Source organism: Mycetomoellerius zeteki, unplaced genomic scaffold (assembly GCF_001594055.1).
Source record: "Mycetomoellerius zeteki isolate Tzet28-1 unplaced genomic scaffold, Tzet1.0 scaffold457, whole genome shotgun sequence".
Taxonomy (NCBI): Eukaryota; Metazoa; Arthropoda; class Insecta; order Hymenoptera; family Formicidae; genus Mycetomoellerius; species Mycetomoellerius zeteki.
In genome coordinates this window covers 183,555-209,331 of record NW_017257454.1, presented here as the reverse complement: position 1 = coordinate 209,331, position 25,777 = coordinate 183,555, and the positions used below count along the sequence as shown (strand labels likewise).

The following is a 25,777-nucleotide window of genomic DNA, read 5'->3' as shown; positions in this document are numbered from 1 at the left end:
GAAGGAGTCTCTCTCGTTTTCAGGAATTCTTGGTGCATTCCACTTTTGGAAGGCATCATCGTTTATATATATCGTATCATATATATTGTAAAATATATATGCGCGTAACGTTGCAGAGGTGGAGGACAAATTCGCTTCTTCGTCGCTCTCGTCACCGACGCGATGCAAAGAATCTCGGTTATAAGAACGCTGGACGTGCCAACGGCATTTATCGGAATGGAAATCTCACGACGCGTTTCTGCGACTCCGGTTTTGAAACTTTGATCGCTCGCGGCTTTGTATAAACTACGCGAAGTTCGCGAACTTGGAAGAGGAGCGCGGCTAGATATGAGTGGTGCATTTCGAGTTAAACGTAATGCAGAAAGTTGAAGGATGGGTGCGAATGCGAATGTGCAAGAGACGGATTAGGTCTAGCCGGAGAAACATTGAAACGAAAAACAGATGGAGAAATGGGGAAAAGATTTTCCCCCCTCGCGCATAACTAGGCAAAAGTCTGGAAAAGCGAGTACATAATTAAACGTATGCAATTCTCGAAGGCTGAACATCCAAATTGGATGGAGTAACATCCGAAGAGAGAATAACGTATTCTCAAGTTAACCTCTCGTAACATTTAAGTGTTTCCTCAAGAGCATTTCTGAAGAGCATACATTCATATCACTCTGACCAACATAAATAATATAATACACAAATACATCCACATAGCAGGAACGATTTTGCTGAAGTCTAAAAACTTAGCTAGATACAAATCTGAAAATAATTTTGTTGGACCATTAAAATAATTATGTAGAAGTTTCAAGCATGATAAATAATTCTGAAAGAAGTTTTGACATCCAATCAGTTTGAGTTACATAATTATTTTGATGATTCAACAAAATTAATTTCAGATCTGTAACTAGCTAAATTTGTAGATATTTCAACAAAACTGTATAAAGTATGTGCCTGAAGCAAAGTTGGAAAATAAAATTGCCAGCCAATCAATCTCAATGCTTTTATGTACGAATGATTGGTTATTCTATTTTTTTTGCTTTTGGTATATTTTTTATGTATATATAAGAAACAAACAAAGCATGTTTTAATTTTTTTTCCTCTAATTAACAAAAATATCAAGAAAAGTCAAGTTAATTTAATAATACAAAAATTATCGATACTGAAGTATAATTTTCATTTTTAAATTAAATTTAAAGCAGTTGGAATTTTCGATTATTTAAATATCGATAATTTTTGAGTTTTTAAATTGACAGAAACAATTTTTCCTGACACTTTCATTCATTAGTTGGAGAAAAATTCAAAAATGTTCTGTCCGCTTTTTGTATAAATTGTAATGACTTTATTGTTCTAAAATTTGAGAATGCATCTGTCGGTTCTCCGTAAGATTTCATCTTAAAATGCCGCGACTACGAAAGCGAGTGGGATTCTTCAAAAATGAAAATATTGGAAAACCATTTGAAGCGGAAATCCCCACTTCAAAATGAGGTTTAAAGATGGAACTGCTTTGATAAAGTTACGTTTGATGGATTTGCTTTGGCTCACTGGTAAACTTTTGTAACGATATTTTATATAATATTGAAATATTTTGCGTGCACGTTTGAAACTGGCTATATTCATAAAAATACGAGTGTGACGAAATGTCATCTACTGGTTATACTCAATAAATTGAAATCCTTTTAATTGGATGGGGTTATTTTCAATTCGCAACATATCCATTTTTAATGAAAAATAATTTTATAAAACTTCTAGATATATACATACAAATGAAAGGATAGCCGATATTTTTGCAAAATTTATAGCTTTATATAATAAATAAAAAGTTTATACTGAAAAGTTAATATTCTTTTTCTACAATTTGTTAAAAATTTATAAAAAATTTAGACCACGGTAAATATACATTTACATTTAGATATTATTTTTTTTTTCAGGAATGCTTTAATTATATTAAAAATTCATTGTTCGTGAATGACATGCATGACAAATGTTCTTTTTTTCTCTATAATAATTTTTATTAAAATGGAAACTGAAAAAGTTTTAATATTTTTACAAACAATGTGTTGTCACTTTTATTTTTGATCATATAAATCATTAATCCACTTAATAAGGTTTTATCCATGATTTATTTAAAAAAATATTCTATTTATTATAAAATTGTATATGTTCGTTTTCTCTCTCTTTCTCTCTCTCCACCTAATATAGTCCAGTTATCAGTGCAAGTTAGAATGGAGAACGCCATTAAAATTTGTTCTTTCCACAAAAGATGCAATTGTGCGATACGACGAGGACCCGATCTATTTTAGGAAATTAGATATTTGCATACTAAACGTTGCTATTTTCATCGGCGGGTTTATTCCTGCTTTACTTACGGTAACGCCCCGGGTCGTGTTGTGATGCGGCGCCGCGGCGCTTTAAAAAAAAGGAAAGGAAAAGATAAAAAAAAGAGGTGGAACGAATACAAAAAGAAAAAGGAAGAAACAAGCGGTTATGTCGTTAAGAGGCGCGTTGTAAAGCTCTGAATATCGCCACGCTCGCTTGCATACTGCATTAATGTCTCCCCCGCGCGTTTAGCCTTTCATCGATCAAGCCACGTTGCAGTTTCGAGTGACGATGTCCTCTGCTTCAAAGGGTCCTTTGTCAATGCGGTTACGAGTTTCATCAAAACTTCGGTCTCGCCACGTAGTCGCGATAGCCAGACGAGACCAAGTCCAGCGTGCTAATGTCGTTTTATAGCGTTGCATTATCCCATTCTCGATGACTTGGAAGACGTGCACGTCACCTTTAATATCGTACATTTTAATACCTACGCTTTCTCCTGAGATTCACGCGGGCGTTAATGAACGCTCGCATGTTTTATAGGCACGCTGTACTTCCGCCGTGCGCACGTACGCGAGGAGAGAGCCGCATGATTAATTTCGCGTCAGAAACTGAAAACCCCTGCGATCCGTACTTGCTGAAAATTGCTAATTAACGATTGCGAGGTACCGCGCACGACGGACGGGAATTTCGAGGTAACGAAAATGCTTACATTACAGTTTAGCGTTCGCGTCTCGTGATAACTGCCGCAATCGTGATACGTGCGCTCGTTTTCAAAATACGAGAGATGAGAACTCGAATATCTAAATCGAATGCAATGAAATGTATTGTTTTTTACATTTGCATATTTTTATTGTTAAAATTTTATAAGTACGGCTGAGGATACAATTCGTGAAGTGGATGCTCTCATTAAACATAAATAATATTTATTCAATGCAATATATATAATATTATATATTATATAATGTATAAAAGATCGTGGATTACAGGGTTTTAGTAAGAGTTAGGAAATTCTTTTGTTAATAGGAAAAATTGAAGCTACACATGCTCGTGTGATATTTAGGGGAGAGTTGCCGAAAACGTACTGGTCGCCTAAATCGTACCTCATCAATATTTTATATTATTAATTAAAATAGATAATATTTAGTAACAATAATATAAAATATATGAGAAATTAATAATATAGACAAAAATATAATAGCCTAATATAGCGCCTTGTTTTATGGACGTTAGCGGCGTTTAAAAAAATCAGATGCATCTGATATTAATTTTTAATCAACTTACGTTGATAACAACGTGATCATCCAATTTTATTATAAATTTTTGTATTTTTATAAAAGAAGATTTATTGTAGAATATTTTACATTCACTGTATATACATTGTATATATTTGCAACCATTGTAAAAATTAAATCAATATTTTTACAAAATCCATTAAATTTCCTAAATTATATCATCAAAAGATAAGACTGATAACTGACAATAATAAAACTAATAATTGATATCAATATAAATGTCAAGTACAAAAATATATTTAAGCCAATTTTATTGTGGTGTTATTTGTTTTTTTCATTATTATTTAATGATTATAAAATTTTTTTTTTCAATAAATTATTAAAATTAGGTATTAATTAATCATTAGATATTAGTTAATGATTTCTATTATTAATTTTATACTTTTAATTGTTTTCATTCCTAAAGTCCATAAAACTCTCCCCTACTTTATATAGTAATAGAAAGAATAGAATTTTGTTGAAGTTATATCTAAAAATTTAGCTAGATACAGATTTGAAAATAATTTTATTGGACCATCGAAGTACTAATTAATGTAGGATGCTTAAGCATTGATTACAATGCTGCAAAAAATTTTAACCTTCTAGCAACCAGTTTGAACGTTCCTACATAATTATTTTGATAATCCAAACAAAATTATTCTCAGATCTATATGAACCTAAATATTTAGATATAATATTTCAACAAAATCGTTCTTTCTATACATACAAGATATGTATTATGAAATTGTTCGGAATAGATTCCAATCGGAATTGCTATGGAATTATACCGTTTTCTCTAGAACAATACAAATCTAGGAAATAATTGAACACATTTCGATCGGAATCCGTTCCGATTAATTTCATAATACGTACTCAAATCTGAAAATATTTCTGTTGGATCATCATTATGTAGAACGCTTAATAAGCGTTGATAACAATGCTGAAAAAAATTAACATTCTAATCAACTAGTTTGAACATCCTAAATAATTATTTTGATGATTCAACAAAATTATTTTCATTTCTATAGCTAACTAAATTTTTTAGATACTTTAGCAAAACTGTTCTTTCCATGTCAGGGGAATAAAATCCGCCATTCTGACGTAAAGTCGTGGTAACACCGTTTATGTTCTCATCGCCGTCAATAATTCTGATGCCATGAATAAATGTAGGTACACGTGTGTGGATACCGTATATCGCTAATTCTCTACGAAATACGTCAATCTTCGAGTAGAGCCGAGCCCGAGGTCGATCCTTAATACTGATAAACTGGAAAGCAGGCCGGGTCGACCGGGGGTCGTTCTTTTAGATGATACTGGGGGTCGTTAATAAATTTGTGTTTACAGTGTCTAGCATGTTGCAGGAGCATTTTTACCCCTTTATCCAACGCGCGTTCTCGCAGCCGCGCAACCCTCCGTCGTAGACATAAATATTCCGTCGCCGGCCTCCGAGTAGCTGATCTTGGCATTATTTGCAATCTCGTAAACGAAATCGCGTTTCATTTGAGTTTAATCGCGCTAATGTCACTTCACATTTTATTTCTTGTCTGATCCTGCTTTTTTCAAAAGAAGGGATTATTTAATTTTCTTTATTAATTTTAATTAAATAAATGTACCTATATAAAATATATTCATCTCATTAAAATATTTGTAAAATTAGATAAATGAGTTGATTTTAATATTAATTAAAGTATTAATCTAGTCATACAGATAATATTGATTTATGAGATAATTGACATTAATTTAAATTGAGATATGAGATTTTTAACATATTGATAAAAAATGACGCATATCGAAATTAGCAACTTTTCAGGAGAGCATTTAAAAAATTGGAGTAACGTTTTAATTAAAACATAATATATTTATAAAGTTTAATAAGTACACACATATTCAAAATTTAAAAAATGCTCTGCTGCAGAAAAGTAAGTAATTGCTGAATTTGAGATTGACATTTTTCTATCAAAACGACGATATATATTTCAATTCACTGATCATTTATGGTGCCGTTCTGGAAAACGTACTTAATTGACGATAGGTCAATTGGCAAAAGTTGGTCGTGCAGATTTATAATATCTAGACTAAGTGGCAAAGTTTAAGAAGTTTAATTCGTATCAGTTATAAAATTACTTCGGTTTGAACTTATAAGTTATGTTCTTGAATGATTATACTACCAAAATGTTATTTGGGACAAGAAAGTTCAACATGCAGTTTTATGTGCAATATGGGTATGTATTGAACGTGGAAAGGAAATTTGTTGAAAGAATTATTGAAAAAATTGTAAAATTTAGCATGTAGTACCTATATTCACAGAAACAATGCTGAAGTAAAAATTTATCCAGACATAGATTTGAAAATAATTTTGTAAGACTACAAAAATAATTACGTAGGAATTTCAAGCATGATGAGCAATGTTGTCAAAAGTTTTAACATTCTAACGACTAGTTTAAGCGTCCTATATAATTATTTTACTAAATAAATTTTGAGATATGCTTCAGTCAAACCATTTTTCCTGTGTAGACAAATTCTACTCCAGTTATCAGCCACGCGCAGTAAACGGTGCAAAATTGTGCTAAATATTTGCATTTTATCGAATGCGGTATTACGGTCAAGTACTATATGTTGCGCGTTATGTATAATGTAATAGGAAAATGTTTAATTATTAAATTGTGTTATCGATACGCACCGGCCCTTGTATTTAATTGGTCGGAATCGATTGGCGTCGTATCATGCACGGGAGTTGTATCGATATTGCGTTAAACGGCACTTCGACGACAGCGTTCGAATTTAATTGCGAAATCGTAAGGCATAATTTTGCAGTTATCGCAATACGGTGCGATGTGCGCTCTCCATCGGGTGCATACCAATGTGGTATGCAACCACGCTGTATAAGCCCACAATAATCTCAACTCGTTCCGAAGTGAACAAGGTAGAGATGCTATCCTTGCGAGATTCCGCACTCGCGACTCTCGACACTGCAAGGCCCACGGCGAGAGCCGGATGCGCTCGTCCTTTGCGGCCGGGTTAATGCTCGACGTCTGCTGCCCCATACCGCCGTGCCAACCGGCAGGACTTCGAATTACAATGGAAGCATGAGAACGCCCAGGACCCAGACATGCGACACGGTTGCTCAATTGGGGGTCTGTGCTGTGCAGCGTGTTGCGAAGTGCTCGCGTCAGGCGTCTCTTTGTGTGTACCTATCGTGCAAATCGCACGAAAACTGTAGCGATTCCTCTTGCAACATTCGAACGCGATATGACTACAGTTCAATGACTGGCACAGTTTCGTTACTGCAGTTAACACAAAATTATTGTATACTTATGAGATATCGATAATTTATAATAAAATTAGCAACATAGAAAGAACCATTATGTTGAAAAAAAATTTAGCTACACGGAGAGAATTACCTCTTAAAATTTACCCTGAAGATATAGTAGTTGTGGTACAATATAATATTTCAAAGATTTTTACCATGCATTTCAGTAAAATTAATCAAACTTATTTTATATTTTATTGTAGTTTTATTAATGAATGAGACAAATTTACATATAATTCTTCGAAATACAATGTTGTCCCAGAACTACCGTATTTTCAGGGTAAATTCTAAGAAAAAAATTCTCTCCGTGTAGCTGCAAATCTGAAAATAATGTCGTTAGAACATCAAAATAATTATGTAAGATACACAAGTAGGTTATGTCAAATTTTTTGCAGCATTGTTCATCATATTTGAGCGACTTACATATTATTTTGATAATGCAACAAAATTATTTCCTGTATACATATAACTTCATTTTTAGATTTTTCAGCACTTTCTTTTCATGTATTATACGATTGTTGAAATAATTTTTTTTTCTACATTACATTGGCTGTTTCTGCAATTTTTGGTTTTAGATCCTTCACATATTCGCAATGTAATCACATAATTCTGTCAAGAGCGGGAAGGGGAGAGTGTTTTAAAACAAAAGGAAACTCTTGAATCTATAAGTGTTCAATCGAAAAACGATCGACCTCGTTTTACTTATACGCTGACAGGGATGTAAGGTAGAATAGTGTCTATCTGACAACGCGTCATGGAAGATCGATCAAAACTAAGAAGATAAAATTTTTCATCGACGATTCCTTGCTTCTGAATACTAAAATGAGCATAATGTAACCTACGGAAAGAAAAGAAAAAGAAAGACAGAGACAGAAAACTTCATTTCTCATTTACAATCTCCTTTTTTCGTAGCAAATTGATTTTGAAACACACCATTGATTTTGCGCATTCTCGTTACTTACTAATTCTTAATGCATAATGCATCTTAATAATATTTTACGAGAGCAGAATTTGTCGGATTCGAAAACTGCGAGAACCACCGAAAGTATAACACATATAAATAGTTCTGGTAACGTGATAAGACAAGATAGTTTGCATACCAAAGTTGCCGACTCGTGTGTCAAATAGTAAAACAATTCAGGCTCGCATATTATCGTAAGCATACCTTACCTCATATAATAAGTAATTTAATTTGTCAAATTGCATTATTGTCAAATTTAACTGTTCGTCTGTTTCAATCAATATACCTTCAATTTTAAAGGCCGCAATACAGATTTTATAATGCATAACAGGAATAATAAGAAACCTTTATTTTTATCTCCATTTCTCATCTCCACTAGAAGTGGGAATGAAAAGAAAGGATTCTGATCTGTTGATTCTTTTATGCGTTATACATTATGCATTATGCAAAAGTCTGTGTTGCAGCCTTACTCAAGTTGAAATTATAATGTAATTGGATTTATATACGGAGTATTCCAAAATTTGCAGCTCAAAATACTACAGCAAGAAAATTCTTAAAAAATTAAGTAAAAAAAAGTTATATGTAAATTTTTATTTTAAGCAGTTTTTGAGATGTAAACATTTAAATATGATAAATTACAAACTGTGTTTAAACGATGTACAGGTTTAAATACAGCCAATTACGAACTATGTTTAAAGTTTAGATGATCACTTGTGAGAATAAAGCCTGCAGCACACGATGCATGTCTTCTTGTTTGCTTGCATTTTAGTAAATTATAAGAAATTATGCGTTCTGTGTAGTGCAATTCTAGTAATTTGCTAGCGCAAACAATACAGCAAGAAAATGCATCGTGTGCCGCAGACTTTAGTGAGCACGCTAAAGCGTGCTAAAGTACGCGCTCACTATAATACTACATGCGTGAGTCACGGACGGGTGACCGTCTAAACTTAATCTGTAATTGGCCATATTTAAACTCATAAACTATCATCTCAAAAACTACTGCTTACAATGTATAAATAACTTTTTCACTGAATTGTTCGAGAACTTTCTTACTACAGTATTTTGAGTTGCGAACTTTGGGATATTCTGCAAAAAAATATACAAAAATATAAAGAGGCATATAAAATATAAATATAAATTGAATTCGGAATATTCCTGGATCACAAAAAGACACACATAAAACATTCACCACCGGCTATTTCACGTGAGTGAAACGTATTATTCTTTATATTCCTTAAAAAAGTCGTGCGTTTCATACATTGATGTCTCTGAAAAATACAATTGTTATATTTATTGCGTGTCAATCACGGTTTATTTCGACGTTCAATCGGGTTTTCTAAAGACGCGTGATTGATGGTTCCGTTCTCGCCGAAGAGACTGAGCCTCAAATCCCACGGTGTTTCCACAAAAAAAAAATTGATCAGCGAGCAGAGTAATCCGTTGGCTTATGCGCGACGTAACACCGGCTACAGGAAAGAACTAAATTGGCCATTAGTATCATTGACGTAACACCGTCGCCGTCGACTCTCGCGAACGTCTTCGAGTCAGTCCGACACTTCGATTTAGAAACTCACGCCGCTTGAACTTTCCCATTAATCGGTTAATTTGAATACGTCCCACGCCGTGGCATGTGACTAACGATCGAGCTCATTGATCTCGGCCTTGATGCATCGCGCTTGGTGTTCTAAATGCATCAGAATGGCGTGACCTAGAAACGAATATGGTCCCTTTCCTTCTTCCTTTCCCAAACTTGATGACGTGTTCCGGGAATTCTTAAAATTCCTCTTCGTAAATTACTTACTTTGACTTCGATTAATAATTATAACTGATTTTTATTGTCATTTATCAAGTATTATGTTCTCGCTGATTTTAACTATTTTTTTATACACGGAAAATAATTTTTGCTGAAGTAATCTAAAAATTTAGGTAGATATAGATTCGAAAATTGTTTTATTAAATCATCGAAATAATTGTGTTGGAAAAAGCACGATGAGCAATGCTGCAAAAATTTTGACATTTTGGCTTGAGCGTCCTAGATAATTATTTTGATAGTTTAATAAAATCATTTTCAATAAAATTATTTTCGGATCTATATTTGGTTAATTTTTAAATACAATTTTACTTTTTAGATTCAGTAAAATCGTTTTTTCCGTGATTCTCATGAAATTTCGAATATTCTCGGATTAAAATGATTTTGGGGGTTATTTATAAGCTCATTATTAATTATTCATGCAAACGGCTGAGTAAGTAATCGTACTATATTGCAAATATTTCTGACAGAAATTCAAAATTGTAAAATTTATCGTACATGCTTACAAGATAGCAAATAATAAATGACAGCGTTAATCGGATAACTACTGAATTATATTTGCAATAATGAAATTCAATCAGTTTATTTGTGTTGATAACTGTTAGTATCTTTTCCATCTCGAATTTATTTTCAATCGTAACCACTATATAATATATAATATTTATTGTAATAATCATCTAAAGTTTTTATAATAAAATGAAAATGTAGAGGAGAGTTGCCGAATGCGTACTAGTCGTCTAAATCGTACCTCATCAATATTTTATATTATTAGTTAATATAGGCAATATTTAGTAACAATAATATAAAATATATGAGAAATGAGTAATATAGACAAAAATATGATAGCCGTAATGTGAGTGACTTGGGACAAGTGTAAGTGACTTGGGGCAGCATGTATTTTTGTTAAATTCAATCATGGAATCTATCCATGAGTCTTTAAAGGAAGTTTAAAAGTTAAACTTAACTTAACTTCCTTTAAAGACTCATGGATAGATTCCATGATTGAATTTAACAAAAATACATGCTGTCCCAAGTCACCTACACTTGTCCCAAATCACCCACATTTACGGTACTTTTTGTTTTATGGACGTTAACGGCGTTTTAAAAAATCAGGTACATCTGATAAACATTTTTAATCAATTTATGTAATTGATAACAACGCTATCATCCAATTTTATTATAAATTTTTGTATTTTTATAAAAGATCTATTGTAGATTATTTTACATTCACTGTATATACATATTTGCAACCATTGTAAAGATTAAATCGATATTTTTACAAAATTCATCAAATTTCCGAAATCGTACCAAAAGATAAGACTGATAACTAACAATGATAAAACTAATAATTGATATCAATATAAATGTCAAGTGCAAAATATATTCTAATCGTGTTCGGGTCTTTTTTAACCCGAGCGTTTTTAAAAAGTTCTCGTGGTATTATAGTATTGTCAACAAAAAGATCAAGTTTTGAACATGGTCAATGACATATGATATGAACACGGGTTTTGTTAAATTTAATGATAAAATTTAAATTTTATATCAGTCAACTAAAACGGAAAATTAAAAAAATTTGTAAACTAAAAAATATACACTTTATTTTTGCTAATTTAATTATTCTTTGTAATATTAAAATTTGTAACAGTAGGAAATAAGCAAAGATTTTTATTTCCCAAATCATAGAGTTGTCGCGATATAAAGCGAACTGGTTGAATGACATAAGGCACACGTTAGTTCGAGATTGGGATGAGAACATGGAGATAGCGCGATAATGAATTCGATCATCGCGAAGAATTTCAATGAGAAACGCGTCGACGCCAAATCAGTCGCGAGAAAGAGAAGCTAAGAGAGATCCTAACGTAAAAGAACTTTTCAATCTTTCCTCGTGGTCCTTACGAAGGATGAAAGGATCTCGTAAATCGTACGATTCGTTTTACGTCCTCCTTTAGAGCCCAATGTTTCTACTCCTCCCTTCCTGTGCCCTCCTGAGCGAACTGGGAAGCCTCGGTCGGTGTCACGCGAGGGTAAAGAGGGTAAATCAGTCCTAGACACTCACTTTAACGAGAGTAAATGCGCTCGTTTCCTAAGTACAAAATACTTTTAAGATGGCTAAAGCATTATTTTGCCATTTTTAGTTTTTAATATGCGAAATTCCTTAAATTGATTAAAAATCTTTTAAGGAGCAATTCTCTTTCTTTTATTTATATCTATATCTATTTTTTGTAAACTAAAAATAATTTAAAATTGATTATATTCTCATATATGTATAGCGAATCCATCATCGGAAGACGTTTTATAATATAATTTTGTTAATGCCTTTCAAGATAAGTGATGTAAATATAAGTGATGCGTAGAATTCAATTTTGTCTACTTAAATTTTGTGAAAAAAGATATATTTCGTACATTAAATTTACATTAATTTTTTCCTAATTGAATTTTTCTGATAAAAGGATTTAAATTTCACATTAAAAATTCTGTTCACCCAAAAAAAGGTTTTTTCAATTTAAAGAAATGTATTTTTGCTAATTATTCTTTGCTAAAATAATTTCTTTAACCGTATAGCAAAGAAACATTTCTTTAAATTGGAGAAACCTTTCTTTGGGAGTGTTATCTAAATTTTCTAGGAAATTTGACTTTATCGAATAGAAATTATAATGTCGCCACAATATAAAGTGTACTCTACATATTGCGATACTGTTTATCTCTTACACTAAAAAAACACTAAATTTTTATAAATATTTGTTTGAATAATTCTAAGTAGATATTTACTAATTAAATGTATGTTTATTTGCTATAAGAACCATTGATTTAACAATCATCTTTTTAATAAGTAAATATTTAACTATTATAAGTAAATTTTTTGCTTAGTACTATTCAAAGAAATATGTATTAAGATTGAGTAAATTTTTTTCAGTATATATTTAACGGTTGTTTCCTTTAAATTTAGCCCTTCCATACGAAAAAATGTTATTACCACGAGAAACGCGATAAATCTTCATCGTGGAAACATGCTTTACACGATACTGCACAGTGTTGCATAATTCGTAAAGGCTAATAAAAAACACTAATAAATGCATTTATTAATGCAGACTTGTAAATTACATGCTAATTCTTGTTAAACACCAGACTTTGAATTCACTAGAGTCCAACATCACTTGCATATAAAATCCAGAAAATAGATTTTTTTACAAATTATATTTAACACCGTGCATAATTGTAAAAGCTAATAGATAATTTGATATTGATAAGTGCACTTATAAATGCAGATTTGCACATTATGTGCCAATTATTGTAACACCAGTCTTTGAATTTATTCATTATAGTTAAATATCATACAAAATTCAGACAACAAATTTTTTAATATGAGATCTAAATTTCTTCATCACAAGAATAAACTCAATCGAAAAAAAATTAATATAAATTTACAAAGATTAATATAAGAAATATCTATTTTCACGATTAAAACAGAAACATATTTTTCTTTGATATTCGATAATAGGTAAAAATAGAATCTACATCATTTATATTCATATCGCTTATTTTGAAAGACATTAACAAAATTACATTATAAAACGTTTTCTGATGATGGATTTGTTATATATATATGATTCGTTTCTTTAAAGATTTAATCAATTTAATCTTTAATTTTTGATCGATTTAAAGAGTTTCGCGTATTAACTGAGAATGGTAACAAATAATGCGTGTAAATAAATAATGCCTTAGCTATCTTAAGGATATTTTGTATTTGGAAATGAGAACATTTACTCTTGTTAAAGTGAGTGTCTAAGACTGATTTACCCTCTTTACCCTCGCGTGACACCGACCGGGATTTCTCAGTTCGCCCGAGAGGGCATAAAAAGGTAGAATTAAAAACATTGGGCAACTGGCACCTGCAGCAAGTAAATCAATATCTTCCTCGTAAAAATCTCCGTAAAAACACGTTCAAAGCGAGGAGTTTCTTTGCACGCTATCATACGACCTCGTAATCGGAATTGCGGATTTAACGAACCTCTGATTTTGAATTAATTCGGAGATACGAAATAGTATTAAATTCCTTTAATCTCGGGTCCTCGAGTCGGGGGTTGCGGCAATCCTGGGAGTCGGTTACCACGGTGGAATATTGACAATAAAACGAACCGTCGTTCATTCTCGTTACCGCGACAAATAATAACCGCGCGTCGATGTCCGATGTAAGCCGAGAAAAACACTACGGGAGCACCGTATATCTTCGACAGGCGTTTATCGCGCGTTACCGGGACAGCATAGCGACCTAAAACCTACAACCAACAGAGAGAAGCGGCGCTATCGTAAGAAATATTAAGGGTCGGTGAAAAAAAAGAAAAGCCCGAACCGGATGTTCGAATGGTTCATAAAATACGATGGTTGAATTGGTCCGAGTTCTATGACGCGCGCCGGGACGGCGGTGTGAAAAATGTTCCAGTGGTGCCGCGATCGAAATGAAACGATCGCATTATTACTTGGGTGTGGTAGAAGTTATACCGAAGGTCTCGGGTTCGCCGCAGTTCTATGGAGCTTTATGTTGCAATAAAAAAAAATAAATTCCCCTTTTCTTAACAAAACTGTCGAGACGTCAATAAGTCTTCAGTATCGAGAATAAAATTTTCGCGCTTTAACTACAAACATCTATTCTGATATCTACGGAAAGAATGGTTTTGTTGAAGTATTTCAAAATTTAGTTAAGTACATTAATAAAGATACTAAATTTTAATAAATATTTATTTGAATAGTTCTAAGCAAATATTTACTAAATTTAAACATATATTTAATTGATGCAAAAACCATTAATTTGATTTAATCAACATTTTTTTAATTAAATAAATAATTTTTTTTAATTGAATAAATTAATTGAATAAATATTTATTTATGTAAGTAAACGTTTACTTAGGACTATAAAAAAAATATGTATTAAGATTTTGTAGTAATTTTTTTTCAATATACAGATCTGAAAATTATTTTATTAGATTATCAAAATAATTAGAATGCTCAACTGGTTGTTATAACGTTAAAACTTTTTGCAATATTCTTCATCATGTTTAAGTTACATAATTATTTTGGTAGTTTAAAATTATTTTCAAATTTATATCTAGTTTTTTCAACAAAATCGTTCTTTTCGTGTAGATGTGATTTTTTTGTCGAGAAGAATTTTTATTTAAAGTGCCGTTCGAAAAAATTTATGTTGGTTTTGTTTATTAAAAAGAATTATGCCATTTACATAGAAATAACAGTGCTAATATATATTCATAACTCTTTATCAATGAAAAAAACGCTGAGCGTTAAGAAATATATGATTTTGTATTTTATTTTTCTTGTGTCATATCGGACAACTCGTCTATTTGCTTTTTGGTAAAAATTCAAAATTTAGGTTCGATCGAATATTTTTGCTGGTAACCTACTGTTTGGTAACGTATGGTATGGCATGGAAAATGAAAACTCGCGCTAGCCGACCCTGCGGCGCAGTTTTTCGAAGCTGATGCACGAAAGCGTTTTTTTCGGGAACGTTCGCATACGACATTTTGAAGAAATTACTTCATGCAATTTTCTACCTTTAGCTCGTACCTTTTACTAGCTGGATAGGAAATAATTTTGTATTTTACTAGCGAATTTGTACCACGACATGTACTGATACGATGCCAGAATTATTCAACGAATTACAGTTCATAAATTCCAACCATGTTAAATATATTTTTTTAAAAGAGATATGCGCACGTACGATTTATATAAATTTGGAGCAAAAATTGGACTTAATTCAAAATTTTCTTCATGTAAAATCTGTGGAAATGTAGTAAAAGCGATTCGATGACAAAATATTAATCCTTTTCGAAGTAACCGAAACTGTCCATTTGCAGCATCGATTTTCTATTTCTGAATTGCAATAAAGTAAATTGCAAAATATTCAGACATGAACAAGTTAAATATTGGAAAAAATAATAACTTTATTGAATGTACAATTATATGCTTAAAAATAATAACATAGACAAAAAAGTAAATGCTTTTATTCCATTTTAATCATATAAAAATATTAAAAGTAAATGAGTACAATATAATAAATATGTAATAAATATTTAATTTTGGAAAAAAACAAAAATTACTCTTTAATTTAATTAAGCAAAAATTTTTTTTTTTAATGATAGATGATTTCTGAAAAAAATTTCTTTTAATTTAATTCGTTTATAATTCGAAAAAAATTGAGAAAAATGCTCGATACTCGAATTGATCAAAGAGCCAAGGAAAGAGGTTAAACATAGAAAAATTCTTAGGGCATGTATTCCGCTATTGAACGGAAGAAGCGATCGCGACGCAAATAGAAAGGGGTAAGTCGAGAAAGACAGGCGGATTGTAGGATACACGTATAGGACGAGGGAGGCGCAAGGGTGGCGAGAAAAGAGAGTAGTGGTTTCCTCGTCAAAAAAGATGAAGTCAACGCGGTTTCGGGGAGGGTGGCTGGCACACACGGGGCCGAGCCCGCGGCGACGCGAGGGCGGGGGTGCGTTCTTTAAGGTAGGGGGCATGCGCGGGCGTCCGGGGGTGCAGAGCGGCTCTCGGAGGTTAGTCGCTTGCCAACATCACGACGTGCCGCTCGTGCCTCGCGATCGCTGGATTTACACGCAACTCGCTTTCCACCCCTTCCACCCTCGCCATCGTTCTGTCATCCCCGTTAATTATCGGTATCCAATTTATCATCAGTTTCGGCATCGATCGAGAAAAATTATCGATCTTTCTGGTTTTACATTTCGACAGTGAATCTCGCGAATCGAATTACGAATTCCATCAAACTACGATTTCGGATTTGTCGGAAACAGCGCGCGTGTATTTTTATTTGCGCGTTTACGACGATCGTGTACGCATTTTGGGGATGCAACAGTGAGTCAAGAAAGTGCTTCGATCGATCTGTTAAAATGTGGATCGCGCGATTGCGACCGCAAACAAAGGACGATTGACGATGCAGTGATTTACCTGCCGAGTTTTCTTGCTCGAGCGAACGTTTGTGATCTTCGGCGATCGATGATGATCTTGGAATCAAAGTGACGAAGGGAGTGCAGTTGAAGTTGTGCCAAATATCGTACTAATCGTACAATGAGAAGCAAGCGTGCGTCTCCACACGAAGGATTAATGACGCTTGCAATTAAAAAGGCGCAACAATAATTGCAACAATTTCGGCAGCATTTTGGCATAATAATAATAATAATTACATAAATTATTGGCATGATTCATCACTGATTTGTATAATAATAACTCTTAATAACAACACTCGCGGTGTGATGACGGAATAAATGGAATGTGGGCGCGGGTGCGCGTTTATCCTCGGGACCACTTTTCACGATAAGCGCCACTTCCTCGACGAAGAGTGATCTATCGTGAGGTTCGTGGTACCAGCTGCGGCGGATCTGTGGACCAGAAGTGACTGCACTGTGTGCGTGTCATCGTCATTGCGGTAAACGGCGCGCAAAAGTGCGCGTGGAACGGCTCGCATTACGAACGGCTCGGGTTCGTTTCGACTCGAAGAGGATCACAGTGCATTTCCCAGCGGCGATTTGGATGCGTGTCTACACGAGTTCACGGCGCAGAAACGCGACCCCGTCCTCCAGGAAACTCGCCGTGTCCGAAAAGTGTGATTCCGAGATCCGTAAGTGAAATTCATCTGTTCCTTTTATGTCGGTGTGCACGGGTGTACTACTGAATTCTCTGTGAAGTGAAAGTATGAGATGTTTCGAAAAGGCGTGTCTACTGCGGGATTTAATTCTTGAATTATTTTTCTATGGTGCGACGGATGTTTAGTCATTGACCAAATCACTTAATCAAGCTCATATTTTCGTCGCCGCTACAACGAACAACTTTTTCATAAACAATAGCAACAAATTACGTTTTTATTACTTAAGTTTTCTTTTTCATAGAGAAATAAATAGAAAATCGATTGAATATGAAAATGAATTAAAAAAAAAGTGAAAATAAATAAAAAATTTTTCTAATTTAAATTCTCAAATAAACTTATTAGAAAAGTCGATTCTTAATTATTCTTTATTATCATATTGCTAGAGTTTTTTTTTGCAGAGAGAAATGAATAGAAAATCGAAATGAAAAAATAGATTAAAGTAAAAAAAGAAAAAAGTTTCTAAATTAAATTTCTAAATAAACATGCCAGAAAAGTCGATTCTTAATTATCCTTTATATCCATAAACAATAGCACCATATTATATTTAATTTTATTGCTAAAATTTTTCTTTACGTAGAGAAAAATAAATAGGAAGTCATTAGAAATAAAAACGGATAAAGTGAAAAAAAGAAAAAAGTTTGCTGAATTAAATTTCTAAATAAACATACCAGAAAATTCGATTCTTAATTATCCTTTACACATTAAAATAAAATTTGAATGCCCGTCACAATATTAAAACTTTAGGTAATGTGTTCATTATTTATGGAATTAATATCATGGATTAATACCATCAAATTTTATCAATTTTATCAATTCTCTCTACAAAAACAGCCTGATTGCATCCAAGTTGCATTAATTGGAATTTTGGTTGAAAATGGACAAATCAGAATTTTCTGGTTGAATATTCTATTATAATTCTAATTTGAGATAACTAGAATTGTGATTGATGCGATCAAAATCTTCTGATTTGTCTATATTTTCAACTAAAAATTTTTCTTCGTGTAATTACGCTATTAGTACACTCTTCTTACAGTTTAAAATCATTTTTTTAATAATAGAATAAATTTTATTAAATTTAATATAATTTTAATTTTACTTAACTAATTTTATAAATCTTGTTGAAAATCTTGCAAATATATTGTTCCTATGTGAATAGATATATTTTACAGCTGAATGTATTGTTATTCGGTGGCCAATAATAAACGAAGGGAACGCAATTGACGTTGTGCCAAATATCGTACTAATAATCGTACAATGAGAAGCGTGTATGCGTATCCGCATGAAGGATTAATGATGCGTGTGGTTAAAAGGACACAACAATAATAGTAACAATTTCGATAGCATTTTGGAATAATAATAACTCTTAATACAACGGCATGCACTCGCGACGTGGACAAACCCCAGCTGATAGATTGAAATACGTATTATTACGTTATCGCGAATGGAGAGCAATAATATTTACTTGCGGAAATACAGTAATAGGAAATTTTTGCTTGATCTTCTAATTGAATTTTACACCATTTCCGCGCAGCGACGTTGCGATGATAAGCGAACGACGCAGGAGGACGGTAACGGGAACTTCGATTTGCACTCGAGACGAAAAACGTAATACAATTTATCAGCGACGCCGTGCGAATTTCGGTGGCGAATATGCAATCGACTGTACACGCTGAATATGCAATGCGTTCTCCTAACTTATATCTTTTGCGGAAGGAATTTTATTGGATGGCGGCTCTCGGACGCTTTGCGCAATAAAAATGCTCAAAGCTAATCGATTATCCCATCGAGCCGAATTTAGATCCTCGAGTTTAGCTTTAGAGTTTCGTTTCGAGTTTGCCTACGGACTTTGTGCTACTGAAATAATATTAGCTATGCACAGAGAAATGTGATAAAATATTCAAGCCGGTAATATAACTTTAGTTGATTATATATAGATATGTATAATATTGATGTGAGTATTACATACTTTTATTCTGTTTAAGCGTATAACATATAATTTTTTTTGTGAGACAATCTTCAGCATGAATGTATTTTGCATTTGCAAATTCAATATTATTTGAATTTTATACATATATACATCTTTATCTCTATCCCTATCTCTCTTTTTATATAAAGATATTTAGCAAAAAATGCATTTATATCTATAATTACAAGCTATTTATATCGTATAAAACATAATATTTGATCAAATATTCTGTTTCATTCAATATAAATAGCTTGTAATTATAGATATAAATGCATTTTTTGCTAAATATCTTTATATAAAAAATATTTTCATTGATTATTATTAATGAGTGTAACGTCACAGAGAGATAGGTATTCAAAAGCAAATATATCAAAAGCAAAGGATCTGCCAACCTTTAGTACACATGATTACATCATTATTCGTGTCGTGCATTTCTTTTCTTCAAAAAATTAGACGCACCAAGTAATTAGTTATAACATTTATATATAATTTTTTTTAAATACACAACCTTAAATACTTTCCAAACTATATGTAAGAATTATTTAATAGATTTTGAATCTTTGTTAAAGTGATTAATCTGTATTGTATAGTAAAGGAAAATGAATAATAAAAATGTGTGTGTACTAAGTGTTAATGTTGGAACAAGACGTGAAGAACGCGTCGCGATCTGCATTTCGACATATCCTAAGATGTTTGAAAGAAACAGGAGATCACATAGTTATTTTTAAATCCGCCACAATTGCTCGAGACTTAGGCTATCATGAACACTTGAAATAGGTGATTCGTCGACAATCAGTTATTTATCTCTATTCGCGAGGTGCAATTTCGCGAATTGTCATCCAGCGATCGGTACCTATTCTTTGTTCCATTTCAGAGTACGCGTGGCACGATCCACGCCGTAGAAACGGCCAATATTTTCTGACACAATAGAACCAGTCATGGAGATTACGCGCGGCTTCGTTCGATAACGCGGCTTTGGTGTTAAGCGTAGAATTTTTCCGTCAAATGGCTTTTCGAGCGATGCCGTAACGAATCGTCCCGATGGATGTGGTGGAGTCCATCAGCAGAGCGCAGCGTACTTGTTAAAACGAATAATTAACAGGCGCCCATTATCGGCTTGTTGCGTGGCACTCTGGGGGTGTCAGCGATTCTTCATTGAAACATTATTCAATCACCTGTATTACGTGCTCTGCTGGTCACCATTTCTATCGTGAAATGAATCGATTTAAGAAACAAAAAAAACAGTACAGTTTCTTTTGATATGCACTTTTGATATGCAGTCCTGATAATAACAATAGACTCACAGAAACCTAAGCGCGAGGAGAAAATCGTGATTAATTAAATCGTACATCAAATAAATCGAATTAATAATTTCGATAAGATTGATTTCTAGTAAACAATTTATTCAGAGAGACAGTGAAAAGGATTAGAGAAAGTTGAACTACACTTTGATAAAATTTTATTATATTTCATATTGCTGTAAGCAAAAAATTGTTATACGTTTTTATTTATATTTATTTGAAAAATGTTTGGTTTGATGAATGGATTTAATACACTCACGCTGCAGAATGAAATCCTTCTGCAGAAGCAATTGATGATTTAATATTTTGGAAAGTGCAGACAACGCGCTAGTGGAAAATTGTATGATTTTGCTGAATCCCGATTTTCACGGTGATATTCTGCGAAAAATGAATTAGTTTCCGATTGTTTGAAACAAAGTATGTTACGTAGTACTTCCTTTAGTATTTTAATTGCCGCACTTAGTACCTAATTATTTTTTTCTGATTTTCAAGCGATATCCCATAGGGGTGGGATATATGGCTACTCATAGGGGGAGAGGGGGCATGTACGGCTCATGAAAAATTTACAAATAATGTATTATAAATAAGACGTAAAATGACACAATAACTTATAAAATGTGTTTATAAAGTTTTATTAAGGAATAAAAATGATAAATATGTATATGAAGTAATAAATAATAATTAAAATCTTCCTATATATATTACAAGTGCTATGACATGAGGTATATATTTCATGTAATGCGTTTATTGCATTTAGTGCACTGAATTCGATCTGCGCACTTTGTATGCTTTGGGCATAAATCCCGCCCGCTAAAAATGCCGTATATCCCAAATAAGTGGGATGTACAAGACAACCAACTAAACAAAGAATATGAAAGCAAAGCACTTGTATCTTGCTATACAACATGCTTTACTATTCCTCTACACGTATGTATCACGAAATAATCATTAAGTCTTTTACACCTACAATAATAATTTATGCAGATTATAATTTATGATGGCGCTACTTATTACAGTGATAAATCGATTCAACTCACAATAATTAATATTAACAGTAAGAAGCTGAAATCATAACACAATACTAATATAATATTATATAAAGGTATGTAACAGAGTGGTTATGAGAAAATTACCCCCACTCCTTCTATTTTTTCTTACTTCTGCGGCATAAATCCCAGTGCGGCGTATTTGCCGGGTTTACCCTAATGTAAATTTAATTCTATATATAACTATAAAAATAAGTTTTTTTGGAATATTTTAAATCTACTCAAAGGTGAAAATATGGCTTTACTTTCTCAGGGCTGTTGTCGCTTTAAAGACGCTTGTGGCCATCCTACGCAGTACGCGTTCATTGTATAATGCAGTTATGCAAATTAAATTAATAATAACGCTGCTGGCGAATCCGACCGGATCGCGATCTAATTGTTTCGCGGGTCATACCGATGACGGTTTGTGAGAACGGATCGCGTGGGAACGGGAGGGAAGAAGGGAGGAGGTGCAATTAATTACTTTGATTATGATTAGCCGTGCGTTATGCAAATCGCTTAGAGAGGTATATGCACAACCGATATTCGGCCACTTTGCTAATTGCCCTTCGATTTGCGAGTGGTTTTAACGCGTGTGAAATAGTGTGAACGCAAAACTCAATTCGAACGTACCCTATTAAATACGAACATCATTGTATTCTGTGCGATCGTAGAAATAATTTATAATCATCAAAGTATCGAATGCATGTTTTTGTGTTCTATAGTCAAATAAATTTTATAATTAATTCACTGAATGATGAACAAAATTTTGAACTTATGCAATAATTATCTATTTATTAAAAATATATTACTTCATATATACAACATATATATAATATATAAATTGGAGACACATTTATTCTCTCTTTTTCTGTCTTTCTCTTAAGATAAATTAAATGTTATATAGGCTAAAAATTTGAAAATACTTTTAAAAAATTGATTTTACTTATTCAAATATCCATAAAAATGTGTTTTTAACAATAATTCTTTAAATCCAATAACTGTTATAGGATCTGAGGAATTATTGTTAAAAAAATACATTGTTATGCATATTTGAGTAAGTAATTAAAAAAACGGCAACTTTTTTAAATGTTTACAAATTTTTTACCTGGCATGTGTATAAATAGACAATAAACAAATATTTTCATGAACTATATATATTAACTATAAACATATTCAAACATAAAAGCTACAAACAGTAATTATAGTGAATAGTCCAATTCCACATAGGCATAGCCTACATTTTGTAATTCCGCTTCGATACTACGATTAATCAATCACTCACTAGAGGCTGCTGATCCCATTTCAATAGATACCATTTTCCGCGATTATAATTCAAAGCGTTATCGAGTCACTGAACGAATAACTTATAGCGTGACAGCCGCGATAATGTGGAATGAGAAGATGATCGATTAAGCTATTTTCAAGTTTCCCGACTACGCACACTTCGCAATTCAAATTGCGCGAGACTGATGCCGCGAGTCTCATTTTCCTGGACGTGAAGTGCCAAGATATTTGAGATGATCGACTGTGCCTGTCTTTCGTCTTCGTTAATTTCCGTGTGCACCGCGATATATGACACCTCTATGAGACCTCTATGATGTTTCCCGGTAGAATTAGAATCTGTCCATTTTCCGCACTCGACACAAATGCGACCCATAGGAGCTAGCCATCATAAAAAATTCCATTTCACGCTAGCTCGAGAGAAGATAATAATGGCATACCAACCTTTAGCCCGGTATTTCCTTTTTTTCCTGTAATATTATGACAAGACCAAGAATTACGAGGGACACGAACGTCCGTTTTTATGCAACGTGTCACCGTCCGTCAGACGATCATAAGAGATCACGATGAGAATTCTTTCCGCTCTCATCCATGAGATCCGGTGAAAGACGAGAACGTAATGATGGATTTATTTGTAAAAGATATATTATGAATTTTTGATATTTTATTATTGATAGGAAAAGATAAAATAATTTAATAATGGATATACTAGTCGCAAAATTAAAAAAATGTTTATATCTATATAATAATTTATTATAACAGATGGATGCAATATACGTGCGTAATACATAATATACTATGAATTTTATATTCATGAATATAGATAATATAAACAGAATAACAAAAATTTCCTATGAAAAAGAGTTTGTTTTTTATTCATTATAAAAATAAATCTGTCGTGAAATTATTTACGTTACAAAAAATTCACTATTAATAAATATATTTTTACGGCATGTTTCCTATCATTTGCTGTATATGCGCAATCAATTAATAAAGTATAACATTTGATATTAAACAACAAATATAACTCGAAGTTACGAATAGAGCGCGGACATCGAAATTATCGCATGTAACATGACAAGTAATTTCCTGTAATTTCGGTCTTCAATACATTTTGCATAATTTCGCATTTAGCATATCGAAATGAAAATCAGGTCACGAAGTCATCGTTCAGTAAAGTAGAACAGGAATTGGACTTTGTGCAGCATCGTGTCGATGAGCGTACCTACCGTGTGTACCTACGTCGTGATATTAAATTCCTAAACGCAACGTATTCCGCTGGGAGGTGACGATAAAAATTACAACACGTTGGAACGTGGCGCGACTAAAGTTTGCTTGAACATATTAAAATTGCACGAGCCGACGTTGCAATTCTTCAGAGAAAGATTATTAAGAGTAATGGCTTATTCGTCTGTAACATTTATGTGGCTTGTGTTAGAGTATGCGAAGTCATACTTTATCTTTCTGCATTTTTTATAATCTCCGAGTATGATTCCCTTACGTCAAAAATCGTGTTGTTTCATAATGTTATAGCTATATAGTTATAATATATTTTCATCTATGTATATCTACACAGAGAGAAAAATGTTTGGTATTTGTAACTATAATTATATATTACTATAATTATGATTATTACTGCTATAATAATAATAACAGTAACTATATATAGTTCCAGCAACAAATGTATATAATTGGCAACCTAAAATGACTATAATTATAGTTGTTATAACCATAAAATAGTTGAAATTACCATAAAAATGATTCAAGTGACTATAATTTTATAGTTATACTAAAACGTACTAACATACGTTCTAGTTGAGATAATTAGAATTCTTTATTGATATAATCAGAATCTTCTACTTCGTCCATTTTCAAACAAAAATTTTTCTTATTGTGTTACCACATACGACGTACTGTTAGAGTCTTAATGACTCATATAACAGTTACCATTTGTCTACATTGTTAAATCTATAGTGTCAAATTCAATGTAATTTAAGTCGCCACTGTTTCTACTAAATATATCGTTATTTTATACTAAAACAATGGTTAAATTTGACACTATATAATATCAATTTTATCAATAACAGTAGCTACTTAAATTAGGTTAAATACTTTGATATTCTAAATTTAACAGTGCAATAGGTCAATAATATCGTTATTTAAAGATATTTACAAACACATTTTGTATGTATAATATCTCTCAGATATACCGTGACCTCCTGAATGGTAAATAATACTTGAAGCAAATAAATTTTAGTGACCGTATCAATATTATTCCAGATTAATTCAAGTTTCAAAGCAAAAAATTGGACGAATGAATTGATGAAGGTATTATCGTAAATTCGAGATATGATGTTTCTTAGTTGTGCGCTTACCGCAAGAAACTTCGTTCAGTGGACTGTAATATTCCATTGCTATCCGACTATAATTTCCAAGCGAGTGGAAATGCTAGCCTGCTCATATATTTTACGGAAAACGGCTGAATGCGAGCGTACTTTGAACACAGTCGTAATTTGATTATCGAAAGTCTCTTGCTTTACTCGAGAAAGTTGCCCAAAAGTTTTCGCTCAAGGTTCCTTTATATTATGTACCATACATTCGTATCTTTTTTATTCTTTCAATATCATTTAATGTTACATTACATCACATTATTTGCTTTCGGCTTATATATGTTACATTAATAAAATATTCATGACAAAATAGTGCAATATAATCGACATTTAACCACAGAACATTAAATTTATTCAATATAACGTTAATATACAATTAATTTAATTATAGTTTGTACTGATGGACATACAGAATTTAAAGAATATTTAAAATAGCGTCGTTACGAGCACGGCTGTACTCGTTGAATAAATTTAGTTTTATGA

General features: G+C 32.5%; 1 protein-coding gene across 4 annotated transcripts in view; it reads left to right on the top strand.

The window, feature by feature from the left end:
• Positions 1-25,777, top strand: part of LOC108726941 (neural cell adhesion molecule 1) — a 173,081-nt gene that overhangs the window by 62,345 nt on the left and 84,959 nt on the right. The window contains exon 1 of one of the 4 annotated variants that reach the window (XM_018454782.1): positions 16,245-17,301. The exons of the other annotated variants lie outside the window; for them this stretch is intronic. The gene's annotated coding sequence lies outside the window, so the exon portion shown is untranslated. Of the gene's footprint in view, positions 1-16,244; positions 17,302-25,777 lie in introns of those variants that run through there. 4 annotated transcript variants of the gene reach the window in all.